The 18,601-nt window shown below is 38.2% G+C and overlaps 1 protein-coding gene across 2 annotated transcripts in view; it reads left to right on the top strand.

Annotated features, from left to right (window-relative positions):
* Positions 1-3,598: 3,598 nt before the first annotated feature.
* P4HA1 (prolyl 4-hydroxylase subunit alpha 1) overlaps positions 3,599-18,601 on the top strand; it is an 87,677-nt gene continuing 72,674 nt past the window's right edge. The window contains exon 1 of one of the 2 annotated variants that reach the window (XM_037055869.1): positions 3,599-3,773. The gene's annotated coding sequence lies outside the window, so the exon portion shown is untranslated. The remainder of the gene's footprint in view (positions 3,774-18,601) is intronic. The other variant, XM_037055868.1, reaches the window with a different exon arrangement.

Genomic DNA, 18,601 nt, shown 5'->3' with positions numbered 1-18,601 from the left:
CTTTTGCTTCACAGGCCCATGCTCAATCCACTGAGCTACACCAGCCAAGGCTCTCCTTTATTGTTTGTTCAAATAAGTTTTCTACTTGTTGCTCTTCCTCTTCTCTATAATTTGCTCTTCTGGACCCCTATAATTCAGATGTTGGAACATTTAAAACTGTCCTGGAGGTTCCTAAGCCTCTCCTAATTTTTTTGAATTCGTGTTTCTTCATTCTTTTTTGTTTGGCTATTTTTTCTTCCTTCTGGTTCACTCCATTGATTTGAGTCCCAGTTTTCTTCCCATCACTATTGGTTCCCTGTGCTTTTGCCTTCATTTTTTCACATAATTTGCAACCCAAATCAAACAATCTGTGAGCATACTGATCACCAGTGCTTTGAGCTGTGCATCTGATAGGTTGGTCACTTAGATGTATTTGCTCTGGGGCTTTGATCTGTTCTTCCGTTTCAGCCATTTTTTGGGGGGGTGGGTCTGGTCATACCTGTTACGTATGAGTGGTGAAGCCTTAGGTGTTCACCAGGGCAGGGCAACCCAGGTTGCTTGGCTATGATGCTGTATGTGGAAGCGGGGTCAGAGAGGGAATAATGGCATTTGCTCCACTCTGTCTTGGATTTCAGTTCCTTCTGCCACTTCCCACAAGCAAATTGGGCCCTTCTGGTGCTGGTTCCCAGGTGGGTTGGCTTGTGTATGTTTTAGGATCCTGTGGGTCTCTCCAACATACTCTCCTATAAGACTGGGAGTCTCTCCCAGCACTTCAAACCCCACAAGTGTTTTCAATCGGTGCTTTTAGGCTTTATTTTTCCACACTGGAGTCCTGGGTTGCATAGTCTGTCTCACTACACATTTTTGCCTGTTTTTTTTCTGTGTGTGAATGTGTGGCCGCAGTCAGCCAGCCACCTTGCATGCCTCAGTGGGTCTGCCCGTTGCCACCCTGGGCCTGGGTCTGCCACTGCTTTTTCCTGCTGTGACCCCTCTCCACTGGCTGCCGACTCTGCCCCTCTTACCAATCTGGATGAATAGTTGTCGGACTTCTTTACAGTTCAATTTTCTGTCAGTTCTGGTTGTTTTTTTTGTTTGTTTCTAATTTTTGTTGTCCTTAATTTTGGTTGTGCAAGGAGGCACATTGTGTCTACCTACGCCTCCATCTTGGCCAAAAGTCACTGCTATTTGTTTACAGGAGCAGTTATCAAACTCTCTGGTCTCATGACCATTTCATACTCCTAAAATATATTGAGGACTCCCAAAAGCTTTTATGTGAATCTTATCTATCAACATTTACTGTGTTAGGAATCAAAACAAACCTGTAAAATATTTTTATTAATTCATTGAAAAACAACAATAAATGTGATGCATGTTCACATAAATAACATTTTAAAATGAAAAGTAACTATTTTCCAAAGCAAAAAGAGTTTAGTGAAAAGAGTGGCATTATATCACCTTTCTGCAGATGTCTTTAATGTCTGGCCTAATTCTCAAATCTGCTTCTGTATTCAATCTGTTGTACAGAACATGTTCACTGTGGAAAACTCCATTGCATTTCATTACAGTGAAAATGGCAAGTAAAGTCTTACTATGAAATGATTTTGACCCTAGGCCCCCTGACCATGCTTTCAGAACAGCTGATTTGACATCACTATACAGTAGTCTCCCCATCCACAGAGGATATGTTCCAAAATCTCTAGTGGACACCTATAAGTGTAGATGGTGCCAAACCCGACATATAATCAATACTATGTTTTTTTTTTCAGTGCATACAGACTTATGGTAAAGTTAAATTTATGAGTTAGGCACAGTGAGAAATTAATAACAACATAAAAGAATAACAATGTACTATAATCCAAGTTATGTTAAAATGTCACTCACTTCAGGGGATCCCTTGCTGAGGATCAGTACTTCCTAGTGCAACACTTTGCTGTCGATTGGAACACAAAGTTTTCTGTTCATGTATTCCATCCACAAATTTAATGCCTTTTTCACCTTCACTAAGCACTTGTCACACACTGTGGCCATAATTTTTGCAGTTTTAGGTGCAATAGCAAAACTAGCATGTATTTCTTTCTTTTCTTCACAATTTAACAGATGGAAGATTTATTCTTAGCAACCTCAAAATATGATTTTTTTCTTTCCTTATTAAGTCAAGAATTTTAACCTTTTGATTACAGCTTCTCTTTAGCATATCTGGATTGCCAGCCTCATTGATCTAGCACTTTGGGGCCATTAAGTAAAAAAAGGTCTTGAACACAAGCCCTGTGAACTGGGACAGTGGATCTGATAACCTACAGGGCTGGCTACTAAGTGACTGATAGGTGGGGAGCATAATGCCCATGGATAAGCTGGACAAAAGGATGATTCATGACCTGGTCAAAATGGAGCAGGCTGGCTCAAGATTTCATTTCAGTACTCAAGAGGTGCACAATTGAAAACTTATACATTGTTTACTAAATTGTTTATTTCTGGAATTTTTCATATAATGTTTTCAACCCATGATTGATGGCAAGTGACATGAAACCACTGAAACTGCAGAAAGTGAAGTCCCAGATAAGGGGGGATTACTCTGGTTATTTTCTTGTTGCTTAAGGTTCCCAAAGTAACCTTTCTCTATTTCTGTATCTGTATAATGAACCCCACCTCTTAGATAAGAGTCAAATGTTAATTATTAATCACTCTGCCTTTTAGCATCCATGGAAAACTTCAGAAACAATTTTTGACGGACAGTAAGTTTTAGAGAAGGCATTCTTTCCTTTCCCTGACAAGGGAAAGGTTATCTCCTTCAAAGTATGCTTCCCGATAGTAAGGCTTTCTTCTTTTAGGAATACAATGACCAAGGAAAATGTTAGACTAAGACCAAAAACAACATTGGGTATCTTTTATGCTACAACACAATCTAATATTTACCAAGTCCTTTCTGTATGTTATACTTGTGCTAAAAAACATTAGGTACATTATTACTTAATTCTCACAATAATCCTACGAGGTATCTACCCTTACAGATTACTACACGTGAAGAAACTGAGATACAGAGAAGTTAACGCCCCATGTTATATGGGACTGGGCCGGGAACAGAACCCAGAAAATGAAGCGCAGAGTCCATTATCTACCAATAAAGTATAAAGATGGGAGACGGGGCGAGATTTGCACGACAGCAGAGGTGATAGAGGAAGCTTAAAAAGCAAAAGCCTCTGGACCATTCTTGGTATTATACCAGGGATGTACTTTATTACTTTCCGCCGGAAGCTTCCTCTCTGCTTTATTTTCTAGGCTATTATGCTCCCCTTATCATATTTAGGATAATTCCTTGCTGGTGGCTTCATCTTTTAGACCTGAGGCTGATCCTGCAATTGAGGCGCTAAATAACTTGGTGAAAAGACTCTGGGCAAATCCGCGGTAACCACGAGGATGACGCCACGCTGAGCATTTTGCGCAGGCGCGTTACCTCCTAGGCCGGCCTGCCAGCCCCACCTCCCGGCCTCAGACTCCGCGGGCCAGCGGAGAGTGTGGGTGTGGACGACGAGTGTGGGCTGGGTGTCAGGGGCCCGAGCGAGGCCCGGCGGGCGCCTGCGCAGTCGGCGGGACGCTGGTGTGATAGAGCTCACGTAGAGAGGTCTGCAGTCGCCTCCTATCCAGCGTTGCCGTGGCGGCCTAGAGGTTATAAAAAGGCTTACTGGCTCCCTCTGCCGCCCAGTCGCGCCGCCAGCGGGGAGAAGGAAGGCAGTAGGTAACCCGCCCGTGTGCAGGCAACAGGGGACTGAAGAAGGCGCTCCCGTCCTACCTCTCAGGTGAGACGCTCCCCCGAGCTTGGAGACCGAGGCCGAGGCCCTCTGGCAGCTGTGGTCCTTCTCGGACCGCTTTTGTGGTCTGGTCCCTGTCCCTTTTGGTGGGATGGCTTGGGGGGCGAGGGTTCGTCAGTATTCCACCGCAGCCTCAGTGTCTTTTCTGGGGACTCGGCCCCTCGGCCTGCGCCGCGCGACCCCTGTCTGGCCCAGAGGCCCCTCTCTACCCTGGTGTGTGGTCCCATTCTCGCCTCCTGGCTGGTGGGCGCCTCCAGCCGTTCGGGCTGCGGTAGCCTCCGTCCCCGCCCAGGGGACCAGAACTTTCGTGAATATTCCTTCCCGGGAAGGAATCACCCTGTTGATTTTTCCGAGCTCCTCTCATACCTGGTCCTCCCTGCAAAGCTGATGGAACGCGCGTGCGGGGCGTGGGGTTTTGGCTTCCCTGGCAGCAGATAGTTAGCATGTGGCCACGGACAGTGGATTTTAAAGCTCAGAGCTGAAGCCCTCCAGTCATTTTTCCCACTATCGAAAGGCCACGGGGTGAAGGGAGAGAAGTTCGGGGCTAACTCATCTGTTGCGCGCGGTGGTGCTGCTCTTGCAGCTAGACGTAGCCCGGGGCGGCGAGTTGCGGACCGGTTGAGGAAGTCGGCTGTCAGATCCCCATGTCTTCGGGGAAGCCGTCTTTTCCTTCCTTCTTTTTACACAGAAAAAAAAAAAATTAAGGCACAGGAGCTTCTTCCCTTACCCTCTTTCTCAGCAGTTTGCTGCTTTTAAAGTCCACATTAGTAAAACGAATTCCATGGTTGTGTGAGAATCTTGAGTTGGAGTACTCGAGTTGGAGTTGAAATCTTGAGTTGGAGTTGAATAGCCCCCAGGTCTATGTCTTAAGGGGGAGCAGTGGTACCCTAACGATGAGACTATTTTCCTAAATAATCGAATATATTAAATACAGTCCAGTTTTTAGACTGTATTTAAACTAAACATCTTAGGCGTCCCGGATAGAGTGGAGAAGACTCTTGGAATTTTCGAACTGTTCGCTTTAGAACGGGATGGATAAGAACCTAGTAGATCTATCTCCTTTTGGGAATTGATCTGAAAGGCAGGGGAGGCTTGCCAATTTCAACTTAACTGTTTCTGGTTTCTCCGAGAGCTGTGGCTCCGACTCTCCCTTGGAATGCACTCGAAGGGGATGAAATAGCCACTACGTGAGTGGGGGAGGGGAAAAGACGTGGCAGGAGTGTTCTTTCATCAACTCTTTTGCTCATTTTTTTTTAAGGTTTCTGGAAAGAAACATTTCCCTTTTAGGTTTAGACGTAGCTTATGAATGAGGCTAGTCTTTTCCTAAAATAATCAAATGAAATATTCATTCCGCATAGCGGGAACACTGGAATTTATAAAACATTTCAAAGGGATTTTTCTGATCGAGTTTTTATGGAGCAAGCTTAGGCAGAAAATCAAGAAGCTGAAAGTGAACAACCTTGAATATGTTTGGCCTTGATTTGAAATTTAGATAGACGTTTCATGATTTTTCTCTAACTTTGGTTTTTATCCTGTGAGTGTAAATTTCTTTTTGTGAGTGTAATTTTAGAATCTTAAATATGAACTTCAAGTTTAACTTTTTTTGTTCCGTGGGAAGCATAGGTTTTATCACTTACCTTTAAAAGTTATGTCATTTTTGGTTTTGAAACTTGACGCCTTAAGTCCTGCCAGTATTTCAGATAGCTGATGGCAATGTTTCTTACAAATTTAACATAGATTTTAGGAAAAGGACCACTTTGCCCTTTTTTAGGTGGCTAATGCTGTTTCCTTTGACCTCTTAAAACGAGTTTTATTTTGAAGTACAGAAGGCCAATACATTGGCCATTTAGTATTTAGTGTTTTGGTAACTAAGGTAGTAAAACAGATGACAAATTGTATACAACTTTTAATTATTGCAGAAAAATTTAGACAGTGCAAAAAACTATTGAAAAAAGAAAGTTTATATCAGCTAGGTAGTCCAAGTTGTTGCAGGTGAATCTTGGCTTTTTGGTAAGGAGATGTTACCCTCTCTAAAGCTGCGGAGTGGGTTGTATACTGACAAGCAGTGTCTTTCAGAAGGCAGTTGAGTTCAAATTCTTTTTTTAATTCAGGAATGCATTCATAAAGCTTGTGAGCCTTCATTTCTGTGGACAGAAAGCCTTATTTTACTTAGCAGTTAATAATCAACTGAGATATAAAATTACTGCTCTCAGATTTGAAAAGTGTACCCTGTAAAATACACAGTAGCAGTTCTCAACCTCTTTGAGTTCATGAAATCCATTGAGAATGTAATAGAGGGTGTGGGACCTGGGTCAAAAAATGCAAGTACAGCCCTGGCTAGCGTAGCTCAGTGAATTGAGCGCGGGCCTGTGAACCTCTGGATCAAGGTTCGATTCCCAGTCAAGGGCACATGCCTTGATTGCGGGCCGGTTCCCAGCAGGGGATGCATGAGAGGCAACCGTAAGTAAAATATTTTTTTAAAAAATGCAAGTACATATACATACTTAAATGGAATTTTATATTCCCTTTACAGATACTCTCCTGTTCTCAAGCATATGTAGAAACTTATAAGAACTAAAAAATTAGAAGAGATGTGAACTTAATCTTCAAGGATATCTAGGTTTATCGAGGCAGTATTTCTTGAATATTTCTGAAAATTGAGCTGGGCTTGTAAGTCTGACTGGACTGAGGATATAGGTTATAATAAATAAACTTTTGCTAGAAGTTTATTTGACAAACGTTAATAGGTTGGTAGGAGAATTGTTGAATTGCTGAATTGTCTAGGCAATCATATATCATATTTTCCCCCTTAGCCCCTCCCCACCACTGCCTCCAACATGTAACATGTCTTTGGTTCTACTCTGAAAGTGGAAAATGCTTGAAGGTACACAAAAAGCAAATTGCACAGGCCTTTGGTATTAAGCTCCGTTGCTCTTATAGTGAAATCTTGAACCCTATAATTAAATCATAGTGCTGTGTGTGGGTGTGTATGTTGTATGACTATGTAAGAGATAAGCCAAATGAAATGTGTATGTATATTTGTGAAACTAGTTAAAGGTTTGCATTTCTACATAAGAAAAAATTTTTAATCTATCTATTTATTTATTTATTTATATTTTTAATCCTCACCCAAGGATATGTTTGTTGATTTTAGAGAAAGAGGAAGGGAGAGAGAGGAACATCGATGTGAGAGAAACATCAAACTGTTGTCTCTAGCATGTGCCCACCTTGGGACTGAACCCAAAACCTGGGTATGTGCTCTGACCAGGAATGGAACCCATGACCTTGTGATTTCCCGGACAATGCTCCAGCCAACCGAGCCACACTGTCCGGGTGGTTTACGTATTTTTAACTTAAATAGTGTTATATCAAATTGATATACTAAGCCTCTTTCTCTTGCTGGGTGTTTGAGCTACTTCTCCATTTGTAAGTAGTGTCCTATATAGTTACAGTAAACTTTAACCACTTTTATTCTAGCTGCATTTTCTTGAGGAAAAGAAACACATGTCAATAGTTTTGTTTTGTTTTTTTCTTTCCCCTGAAAGTATTTTCTTGGGAAATTGGACTGGGTCCTAAGCAGATGTTTAAATCTATTTGATTACAACTAAGACACTTGACAATTTATAAAGTGTTGTTTTACGTATTGTATAATTTTGAGTGTTAGAATAATATTTTGAGGGAGTTTTATATCATCCCCATTTTACAAATGAAGAGCTGATAGTACTCAAAGAAGCTGGTACTCAAAGAAGTAATTTGTCCTACATATGGTAAGCAGCAGAACTATGTCTTGGACCCAGATAGTCTGTTTTCTGATTCACACTTTATATTACTCCATCCTTGAGAACTGGCCAAACTGACTTTGAAGTAATGGAAGGGAGGGAAAAAACAATAGCATATTAACAATGTATTAGAAAATTTTCAACATTAGAAGTTGAAATAAGGTGTAGGGTTCCTAGTTAGTAGTAATTAACTTAGTCATTCCACTCAATTTTAAAAGCATTTATAATGTGCCCAGTACACATGGTGGGAATAGCAAAAGACTGATGAGAAATGTTTCCTAGGAGAAATAAGACATAAATGTTACATGATATATAAGCAAATGTTACATGATATGTAAGCACGTTGCTAACATTTTACTTGATAATAAATCTGAATAAGTGTTGAATGGATGCACATATCTAGGTTCACATCCTCTACAGCCATGAATTTATTTTCCTCCATTCTAGTATATGTGGTTTTATTATGTATATAGTTTCATCCATGTGTTATTCCTTTTTATTCCTTTTATTCCTTTTCATCCATGTGTTATTCCTTTTTATTCCTTTTTATTGCCGAGTAGTATTACATTGNATGATATATAAGCAAATGTTACATGATATGTAAGCACGTTGCTAACATTTTACTTGATAATAAATCTGAATAAGTGTTGAATGGATGCACATATCTAGGTTCACATCCTCTACAGCCATGAATTTATTTTCCTCCATTCTAGTATATGTGGTTTTATTATGTATATAGTTTCATCCATGTTATGTGTTATTCCTTTTTATTGCCGAGTAGTATTACATTGTATGGATATACCACAATTTTTTTTGGTACACTTACTAGTTGATAGACATTTGGGCTGTTTCCATCTTTTAGCTGTTATAAATAAGTTTGCTATGAGCATTCGTGTACAAGTCTTTGGAGGGGTATATACCTTTTCTCTTGCATAAATATGTGGGAATAGAACAGCTACATCGTATGTGATAGGGGAATATTTTTTCCCAGTCTGTGGCTTGTCTTCGCTTTTTTAACAATGTGTTTCAAAGAGCAAGGACTATTTTTATTCATGGACAGTATGTCTGTATAGAAAATTTGAAAGGTTGTTAGAAAACTGTAGATCTAATAGGTGCATTCAGCTAGGTTGAAGGATGATCAATATCTAACAATCGATTGCATCTCTTTATACTACGAAGAACAATTGGAAATTAAAATTTAAAAGTATCATCCTAACAGCACCAAAATCCATGAAATACTTAAGTATTAACTTTTACAAAATATGTCCAAGGTTTGTAAACTGAAAGTTAAAAAAAAAAACACTGATGAATGAAACCAAAGAAGATCTACATAAGTGGAGATATTTCATATTTATGGATTGGAAGATTCATTCTTGTTAAGATTTCCATTGCTCCCATACTGACCTATAGGTTCAGTACATTTCCAGTCCAGATCCCAGCAGGATTTCTTATGGAAGATGATAAGCTAAATCCAAAATGGATGTGGAAAAAAAAAACAAAACTAGGAAAGGCAGCCTGATTTTTTTTAAAATATATTTTTATTGATTATACCATTACAGTTGTTCTATTCCCCCCCTTCATTCCCCTCCACCCGCACACTCTCTCCCCCACCATTCTCCCCCCCTTAGTTTATAACCACGTGTCTCAAATTCTTTAGATTCTATATTTCCCCCACTATTCTCGCCCTCCCCCCTATCTATTTTCTACCTACCATCTATGCTATTTTCTGTCCCTTCTCCCCCCTTCTCCTCCTCCCACCCCCCTGTTGCTAACCCTCCATGTGTTCTTCATTTCTATGGGCAACCTGATTTTGAAAAAGAACAAAGTTGGAAAATATACACTACCTGATTTCAACTTATTGTATAGCTGCAGTACTCAAGTCAGTGTGGTATTGGAGAAAAGATAGGCATACAGATCAATGGAACAATACAGAATCCAGACACACAAAAACGATCAATTTGTTTTTGGTAAAGATATAAAGGCAATTCAGTACAAAAGGATAGTATGGAATAGTTGGATATTGATATGCAAAAAAAAATCTGTCATGCTAGGGCGCCTAGTTATCTCCTACTAGACACTGGACCCCCCTGCTTAGGAATTTATTTCATTTTAGACAGTGTCACAAAGGCACTAATGGATATGAAATATGAAATAAAGTTTACTTTCAAAATGAACTGCAAAAGGATTCTTCAAGCACAAGGGCTTAGGTTTAGTTTAGAATGAAGCAAGAGGGAAGCAGGGTGGTTGGTTTTAGTCTTTATTGTGGCTTGAAGAAGGGACGTGTGTGATAGATAGTTCCCATGTCTGGGATATATGTGGTTTTAACTTCCCACCAACACTGAGGGAGGGAATGACTGGATTTTCTTTCTACTTTTTTTTACATTTAAATATGGCTTTTATTAGATTGATATTTAAGTCATGTATTTCACATTTTTATTTTTAAGACCATCTTAACAGAGTGATTTTTAGGTGGATTTTTAAAAAAACATTTTAAAAAAGATTTTATTTATTTTAGACAGGAAAGGAAGGAGAAAGAGTGGGAGAGAAACGTCAGTGTGTGGTTGCCTCTTGCACACCTGCTTCTGGGGACCTGGCCTGGCCAGCAACCCAGGCATGTGCCCTGACTGGGAATCAAACCAGCAATAATTTGTTTCATAGGGAGGTGCTTCATCTGCTGAGCCACACCAGCTAGGGCTTTAGGTAGATTTTCTTACTGCTTTACCTAGATTGCCTGAGGGAGTTGGGGGTGCTGGATGAAGAGGGCAAAGGGGGAAAATTGGGACAACTCTAATAGCATAATTAATAAAATATAATTAAAAATAGAATCTTTTCCTTTATTATAGCCTCAGTGCAAAAAATACCTCACAGTTTGTGCAAAAACTAGTTTAAAATGGTTTATAGACTTTGTGGTAAGACCTAAAGCTATAGAATATCTTGAAGAAAATATAAGACAAAATTGTCTTCACTTTGGGTCAGGCAAAGATTTCTTAAATATGACACCAAAAGCATGATCTATAAATCAATGCATTGATAAATTCAACTTCATCAAAATTAAGAGCTTCTGCTGTTGGAAAAAGTGTCATGAGAGTGAGAAGACAAGCCACAGATTGGGAGTGAATACTCTGTCACATATCTGATAAGACTTGTATCCAGAATGTGGAAAGAATTTAACAAAATTTAGTAAGTAAGCAACCTAATTCAAATTTGGCAAAAGATTTAAGTAGAAAATTTCCCAAAGTGTATGGACAGCAGGTGAATATACCCAAAGATAAACATCATTAGTAATTATGGAATTGCAAATTAAAACCATGAGATACCACTATATACCTAGTGAGAAAATTAACAAATTTTAAAAAATGAAGGCAAATGACAATAAATGCTAATGAGAATATGGAACAATTCTTTCTCCCATTGCTGATGGCAATGCAAATGATATGGCAACTTTAGAAAAACATTTGGCAGTTCTTTATACACTTACGTAAATATACACTTACCATACAACCCAGCATTCCTACTCCTAGGTACCATATTTTAGCCGTGTGTAATGCACTCCTGTGTATAGTATGTACCCACATTTTTGTGTGCCTTATGTATGGGATTATTATATCCATGGTATGTACTGTATTTTGCCATGTATAATGGGCTCCTGTGTATAATGTGGACCCACATTTTTGGCCTGAACTTTCAGGGAAAAAATCTTTTGTTTTAATTTTTAAATTCAATTATTTATTTATTTATACTTAGAAACAACCAGTTACTGTTTCCGGGACATATTTTTACATATAGATATTGTTATTGCTTTCTAGAGTTACACTTTTAATGCATAAACATAAGTAAAAGAATTAAAAATAGTTATATAGATACAGAATTAGTACTACCCATGTATAATGTGAATCCTTATTTTTCCCTAAAAATTTTGGGCAAAAAAGTGTGCGTTATACATGGCAAAATACAGTATTTACCCAGTGAAATGAAAGTGTATGTTATTTCTTTTTTAAAACAGCTGTTTTGAGATATAATTCACATACCGTGCAATTGATCTTTTAAAGTGTGCAATTCAGGGCTTTTTAATATATGCACAGAGTTGGGCAACCATTGCAATAAGAAGTTTTAGAACATTTTATCACTCTGAAAAGAGCACCCAGATTCATTAGCAGTCAGTCCTGTCCCCCTCCCCTCGGTAGCCACAAATCTACTTTTTATCTCTGCAGGTTTTTTCACTTAGCATAATGTTTCTGATGCTCATTTCTTTTTACCACTGAATAATATTCCATGGTATGGATATATCATATCTTGTTATCCATTCATTTTGGGTTGTTTCCACCTTTTTGGCTATTAGCAATAATGCTGCTGTTAACATTCGTGTACAGGTATTTGTATGGATGTGAGTTATCATTTCTTTTGGATATTTATCTAGGAGTGGAATTGTTAGGTCATGGTAACTCTATGTTTAACTCTTTTGAGGAACTGAAAAGCTTTTCCAAAGTAGTTTATACCATTTACATTCCTCCCAGCAATGTCTGAATGGTCTAGTTTCTCCCCATCCTTGTCAACGATGTTTATTTCACTGTAGCTATTGTAGGTGCTGTGAAGTATTATCTCATTGTGGTATTGATTTACATTTCCATAATGACTAATGATGTTGAGTATTTTTCATGTATTTATTGGCCATTTGGAGAAATGCCTCTTCAAATCCTTTTCCCATTTAAAAAATAGGTTATTAATTTATTATTCTCATTGTTGAGTTCTAAGAGTTCTGTATATATTCCAGGTCCTAAACTTTTATTAGAACTGTGATTTGCACATTTTATTCCACATTCTGTGTGTTGTCTTTTCACTTTCTTGAAGAACAACATTTAAAATTTTGATAATGTCGTTTATCTAGTTTTTTCTTTGGCTTCTTATATTTTAGGTGTCGTATCTAAGAAACTTGTCTGGGTATTATTTCTAATTGCCTATTCAAAGCTATGAAGATTTACACCTATTTTTTTTCTAAGAGGTTTATAGTTCAAAATAGTCTTTGATCCATTCTAAGTTAAACATTTTAGGATTAAACAGTTTAATCTCAGGTAATTAATGTATTTGTTGCTATTGTAAATTAGGTAATTTTTTTGTTATTTACTATGATTGCTTATTGTTTGTATAAAAATTCTCTTCTGAAGGGAATGCCATTTTTCAAATTATTTTTTAAGTAATATAACTTTAAAAATTCAGTCTTTAATGATGTTGTGTTGAAAGCTCTGCTTTTTGAATAGTTTTCCTTTACTTCATATTCCTTTACTGAAGCTTAAAAAGGTCTAAAATGTATACTGTACAAAATTTTACTTTTCCCCTGCGTCCTTGGAGTGGTGCAGGCATTAAAATTCTCTTATCAGGAGTTCCAGTGTAAATCAAAATAGATGAAGTTTGTTTTGGAGCAGAAGGGGTTTGTGGTGGTGCTATGCCAGCCAGTAGAGCTGTGGAGCTGATCATTTGGGTTTTGCTCACTCTGTGTATGATTCGAATTTGCCTCTTCACTTTAGTGCTACTTCGACTTTGCTATTTAGCTAATTTATTTATTTATAGAGATATTCTATTAACAACATGTTTGTTAAAGAAAAGGCAGAAGTTGAAGGAAGAGAATTGATTGTGAACCCACTTCTCAGACATTTTAAATATTTTTGGAGTTCTTTTAATTACTGTATAGTTTTAAAGTTTTTGTATATGTATCTAAATCTGTTCTTTAAACTTAAATTAGGCTTAAAAACTTCTCATATGTACATTTAGCACTCTCTAAATTAGAAAACAAACTTAGTTTTAAAAGTTTAAGTTTCTAAAGGATTGCTGCTCTTTAATGCTTTTTTAATACTCCAGCCAGTGTTTTTATATTCATGTTATGAAATACACAGTTAAAAAATATTTTATTTATTTATTTTTAGAGAGAGGGGAAGGGAGGGAGAAAGAGGAAAAAACATTGATGTGTGAGATGAATATCAATCAGTTGCTTCTCCCATGCCCTTAGCTAGGGGACCTGGCCCACAATCCAAGCTTGTACTCTGGCTGGGAATTGAACTGCCCACCTTCAGTTTGCAGGCTGGTGCTCAATCTACTGAGCCACACCAGCCAGGGATATACATAGTTTCATTAATATAACCAAATCTTACAACCAAGAGAAGATACTGCAAATTCTTTCTTAAGATGAGAAGTATATGTGTTAATATTTGGAAACACCAGCATTTATAAGCAATAAGGAAAACGCACACTTCAACATTTACTTCTTCTTCCCTTCCACTGCCTCTGTCAACTCTCTTTTCTTCCCACTCAAATTCCTGAACTATAAAGAATCTGCATCTGTCTGCTAATAGACTCGATTACTTAGGACTTCTTACTGTCTTAGCCCAGGTTTGAGGTTGTGTGTGCCTCTCACCATTCTCCAAGTCTTTTCTTTCCCCACGTGCCTTCAGACACCCATGGCAACAAATCCAGCTATGCTTGAGTTCTTGCCCCACATCAAGGAAAAAAAAGTAACATTTCTTTTTTTTTTATTATTACTTTCAGTCCTTAGATCCTGATTATGTTCTCTAATTTGTAGAGTTTTATTTTTTTATTTTTATTTTTTTAAAGATTTTATTTATTTATCTTTAGAGAGGAAGGGAAGGAGAGAAGGAGAGAAATATCAATGTATGGTTGCCTCTCTTGAGTCCCCTGCTGGGAACTGGCCTGCAACCCAGGTATGTGCCCTGACTGGGAATTGAACCTCGATTGTGTGGTTCGCAGGCCCGCGCTCAATCCACTGAGCTACACCAGCCAGGAAAAAGTAACATTTCTTAAGTGTCTTCTACGTGCCAGGTATCATCCCAGGCATTTTCATCTAAGTTACTACTATTTTTTTTCATTACTTACTGGCAGTCACATTTTGGCCTCATATTTTGATACCTTATCTTTTCACTTACTATGTTTCCTGTTAGAGGACCACCGAATAAAGGTGGATATTCTTGATGAATCTTATTAATTTGGGGACTCTCGATAACAGTAATTTTTATGTATTCTCTGTCTTGGAAACTATAATCCTGACATTTTTTTTCTACATCAGGGCATGCATGCATTTCTAACTAAAGTATTTGAAATAGTTGAGAGGTATATTTTACAATTTAAAACTCAGTGAAGAATGGCATCATTTTAATAATAAATAAGATTTATTCATTTCTTAAGCCTTTCCTGTCAGCCTACATTTATTTGTAAAATGTTTCTGGTTTAGGGGAACTTGGATTTCTTAGTTGAAACAAAAATTTGAAACATTGAGTTTATTTATTTTGCCTATAGGAATATTAACTATATAGGGTTGATGAAAGAAACTATGTTAATTAGGATTGTTAAACAGAAACCCAGTTCATACTAGCACATAGTAGAATTTATTTAAATATTGTGGAGATAGGGAGTTGTCTTAACAACTGAGGTCAAGGGTATGAATAGGCTTCAAGAATAACTGGAACATCAGGATGTTTTCTTTAGTTTCTCATCTGTCTTTCTCTCTGCATATCTGCTTTGTTTTTAGTCTTTTCAGATATGCTTCATTCACTTTTTTTTATTTTTAGATTTTATTTGTTTATGTTTAGAGGGGAAGGGAAGGAGAGAGGGAGAGAAACATCTATGTATGGTTGCCTCCTGTGTGTCCCCCACTGAGAACTGGCCCGCAACCCAGGCTTGTGCCCTAACTGGGAATTGAACCAGGATCAACTGGTTCGCAGGCCCGTGCTCAATCCACGGAGCCACACCAGCCAGGGCTTCACTCACTTTTTGACCTATATGTTAAAATCTGGTTTGCAGTTTCTCCTGAGCTTTATTTATGTAGATCATGCATTCAGAGAGTCCCACTTCTTTCTCAGTTTCATTTTCATAATTTCCAGTGGAGAACTTTGACTAGTCATTTGGTTAGGGAGAAGCATCATGCTATATAAAATGCCTGTTGGAACTATGGGATGAATAAAGGTAGAATGGGAAGTAAAAAAAGTAGAAGGGGAAAGTTTCCAGAAGGAAGGGAGTAGGGGTGTTAGAGGTGCTCTATGGGCAAAAACAAGTATTTTTGAAATTATCTTCAGTTTTTTTTCTGACAGGGAATGTTTTGAACTTTGGAAGAACCTCCAAAGTGCAGCTTGTGCAGCACTTTCAGTTAAGGACAGTATCTTGGTTTAGAGCTTCTTTCCAGTTAAATTTTGAAATGTTGTTCAATTGGAATTATGCCCATAACTCGGTTCACTGCTGTAGTGCAGAAAGCTATGGGGAAGAGGCTAGCATGATTTCTGAGGTTTTTAAAAAAGATTTTATGTATTTACTTTTAGAGAGAGGGGGAGGGAGAGAAACATTGATGTATGATTGCCTCCCATGCGTCCCCTGCTGGGGACCTGGCTTGCAACCCATGCATGTGCCCTGACTGGGAATCAAACCAGTGACCCTTAGGTTCACAGGCTGGCACTCAATCCACTGAACCACACCAGCCACGGCTGACTTCTGAGTCTTTGATAGGAAAGTTGGTCATGCCATTAAAGCATTTGTCCATCAGATTGTAAGTACTAAAGTTGTAGTACTCTTTGGGACGAGAAATATGACTGGAATTCGGGAAATTGAGTTAAAGCAAATGAATATTTGCAGAGGGATTATAGGGAAGAGCAGAAATATGACGAATTCTGTTAGTAATCACTCTTAGTTGTCTTAGAAAATCCATCCTGCTTATATGGAAGAGACATGCCAAGTCTTGATATATACCACATTGTGGTGGCCTGAATTAGGAGTCTGAATTTTTCATTGACCATAAAAACTGTCAAAAAAGATTAAAATCCTAACACAGATGTCAGAAGACCAACAGTTGAATATGGGATATCTATGAGGAAAAATAAACCTAAAGCTGGAGCTCTCTAAAAGCAGGTTTGGAACAGTGGGAGGTATGCAGCAAAACTGTTAGAAGGAGCTCTGTGGAAAATTTTTAGTGTTAGAGAAAGTTTAGATTAGAATATCAAGCATTCTTTTGTCTGCCCTACTAAATTTTGAGTGAGTTGTTTGGGAAAGACTAACTTTTGGAAATGTGATTTTTTTTCTTGGAAGAAAAATGTTAGACCGAAAGGCTAATAGAATTATTTGTTAGGTACCCTGTTCAAGTAACTCATTGAATAACTTGTGCATACAATTCAGTGAATTCTGACAAATCAAAATTGTAAATATTTACAGTGTAGTAGAACTGTTTTAAAATTTGTTCCCGGGTTTTATTGACCTGTGAGTATATGGGGACTGGACTTTCCTAGAGGGAAAGACTGTAGGAAAATTTTGGATCAGTAATACACTTTGCAAGCCCTGGCTGGTGTAGCTCAGTGGATTGAGCATGGGCCTGCAAATCACACGATCACGGTTCGATTCCCAGTCAGGGCACATGCCTGGGTTGCAGGCCAGTTCCCAGCAAGGGACTCACAAGAAGCAACCATACATTGATATTTCTCTCCTTCTCTCCTTCCCTTCCTCTCTAAATTTAAATAAATAAAAATCTTTTTTTTTTATTTTTTATTTATTTATCTTTAGAGGGGAAGGAGAGAGGGAGAGAAACATCAATGTATGGTTGCCTTTTGTGCATCCCCTGCTGGGAGTTGGCCTGCAGGGAACTGGACTACAACCCAGGCATGTGCCCTGACTGGGAATCGAACCGCGATCCTCTGGTTCGCAGGCCCGCGCTCAATCCACTGAGCTACACCAGCCAGGGCCTAAAAATCTTTAAAAAATAATAATACACTTTCCTGAGAATAAATTTCCCAGGAAGGTTTTTTTTTTTAATTTTTATTTGTTTATCTTTGGAGAGAAAGGGGAGAAGGAGAGAAATATCAATGTATGATTGCCTCTCGTGAGTCCCCTGCTGGGAACTGGCCTGCAACCCAGGCATGTGCCCTGACTGGAAATCGAACCGTGATCGTGTGGTTCGAAGGCCCGCGTTCAGTCCACTGAGCTATACCAGCTAGGGTCCAGAAAGGTTTTTTCCGTACCATTTTTTTCTTACAGTTCTTAAAACATAAGATTGATGTATATCAAATATTGTATCGAATAGACACTTATGTTAATAAGTTAATAAACACTCATGAACTTACTATCCAGCCAAGAACCAAATATTATCAGTAATTTATCCATACTGTTTGAACACTAAATTTTACAGTATAAATTTATCTTTGTATCTTTCACCCCTCTTGGCTTTCTTTTCTTTCCTTCTCTCTTCCCTCTCTCTTTCTTTTCCTTCCTTCTCTTTTCTTTTCTTTTCTTTTCTTTCGTCAAGTCTTAGGGAGCTGTCTGAGATTTAGACAGCTCCTTTTAAAAGAGATCTCTTCCTCTTAAACCCATTTCACTTCTATTTCAAGCATTTTTGAGGATTTAGAACAGGAGACATTTTATGTCTTACTATTTTTGATAAAGTCCTAATTTTTTTGGATATTAGAGTCATAGCTGCTTGTAAATACAATTTGCTTTGCAAGCTGCTCACTGAATGAAGGCGGAAATAAATGGAAGTGAGACTTCACCAGTAAGGAAATCATTATGTTTTAAAAATCAGTGATTAATAAAGATGTACTATGTCATGTCATATACGTCACTTAAGGTTTCTGAAAGAATGTAGTTGAAACATAGTATTAAAACAGATTCAAGGAGCTATTCCTTAGAGTAATTAGAAATTCAATATTTTTTCACAAAATAAGTTGAAATAAAATCTATTTTGAAGGCAGAGAGCACCTTTGGTGTGATTTGAAGGCATGTTTGCACCCAGTGTTTCTCAGTTTGATCCCACAGCAGCAGCGTTTGCACTACCTGAGAAGTTGAGTAAATTATCTAGACACCTCAGACCTTTAGGTGATTCCAGTATAGTTACGGTGTGAGAACCACTGCTGTCCAGGGCTGTCTGTATTTGCATTAGCTTAAGTTGGTGTGGCACTTGGGAGTAATGCTGTATGGGTCTGAAATTCCTATTTTAAGTGACCGAAAATCCTGTTGCAGGGGGCTGTATAGAGGGAGGAGGAGGAGGAGGAGGAGGAACAG

This window comes from Sturnira hondurensis, unplaced genomic scaffold (assembly GCF_014824575.4).
Source record: "Sturnira hondurensis isolate 20B ecotype Veracruz unplaced genomic scaffold, ASM1482457v3 Scaffold0008761, whole genome shotgun sequence".
Lineage (NCBI taxonomy): Eukaryota > Metazoa > Chordata > Mammalia > Chiroptera > Phyllostomidae > Sturnira > Sturnira hondurensis.
This window is presented reverse-complemented; position numbering and strand designations above follow the sequence as displayed.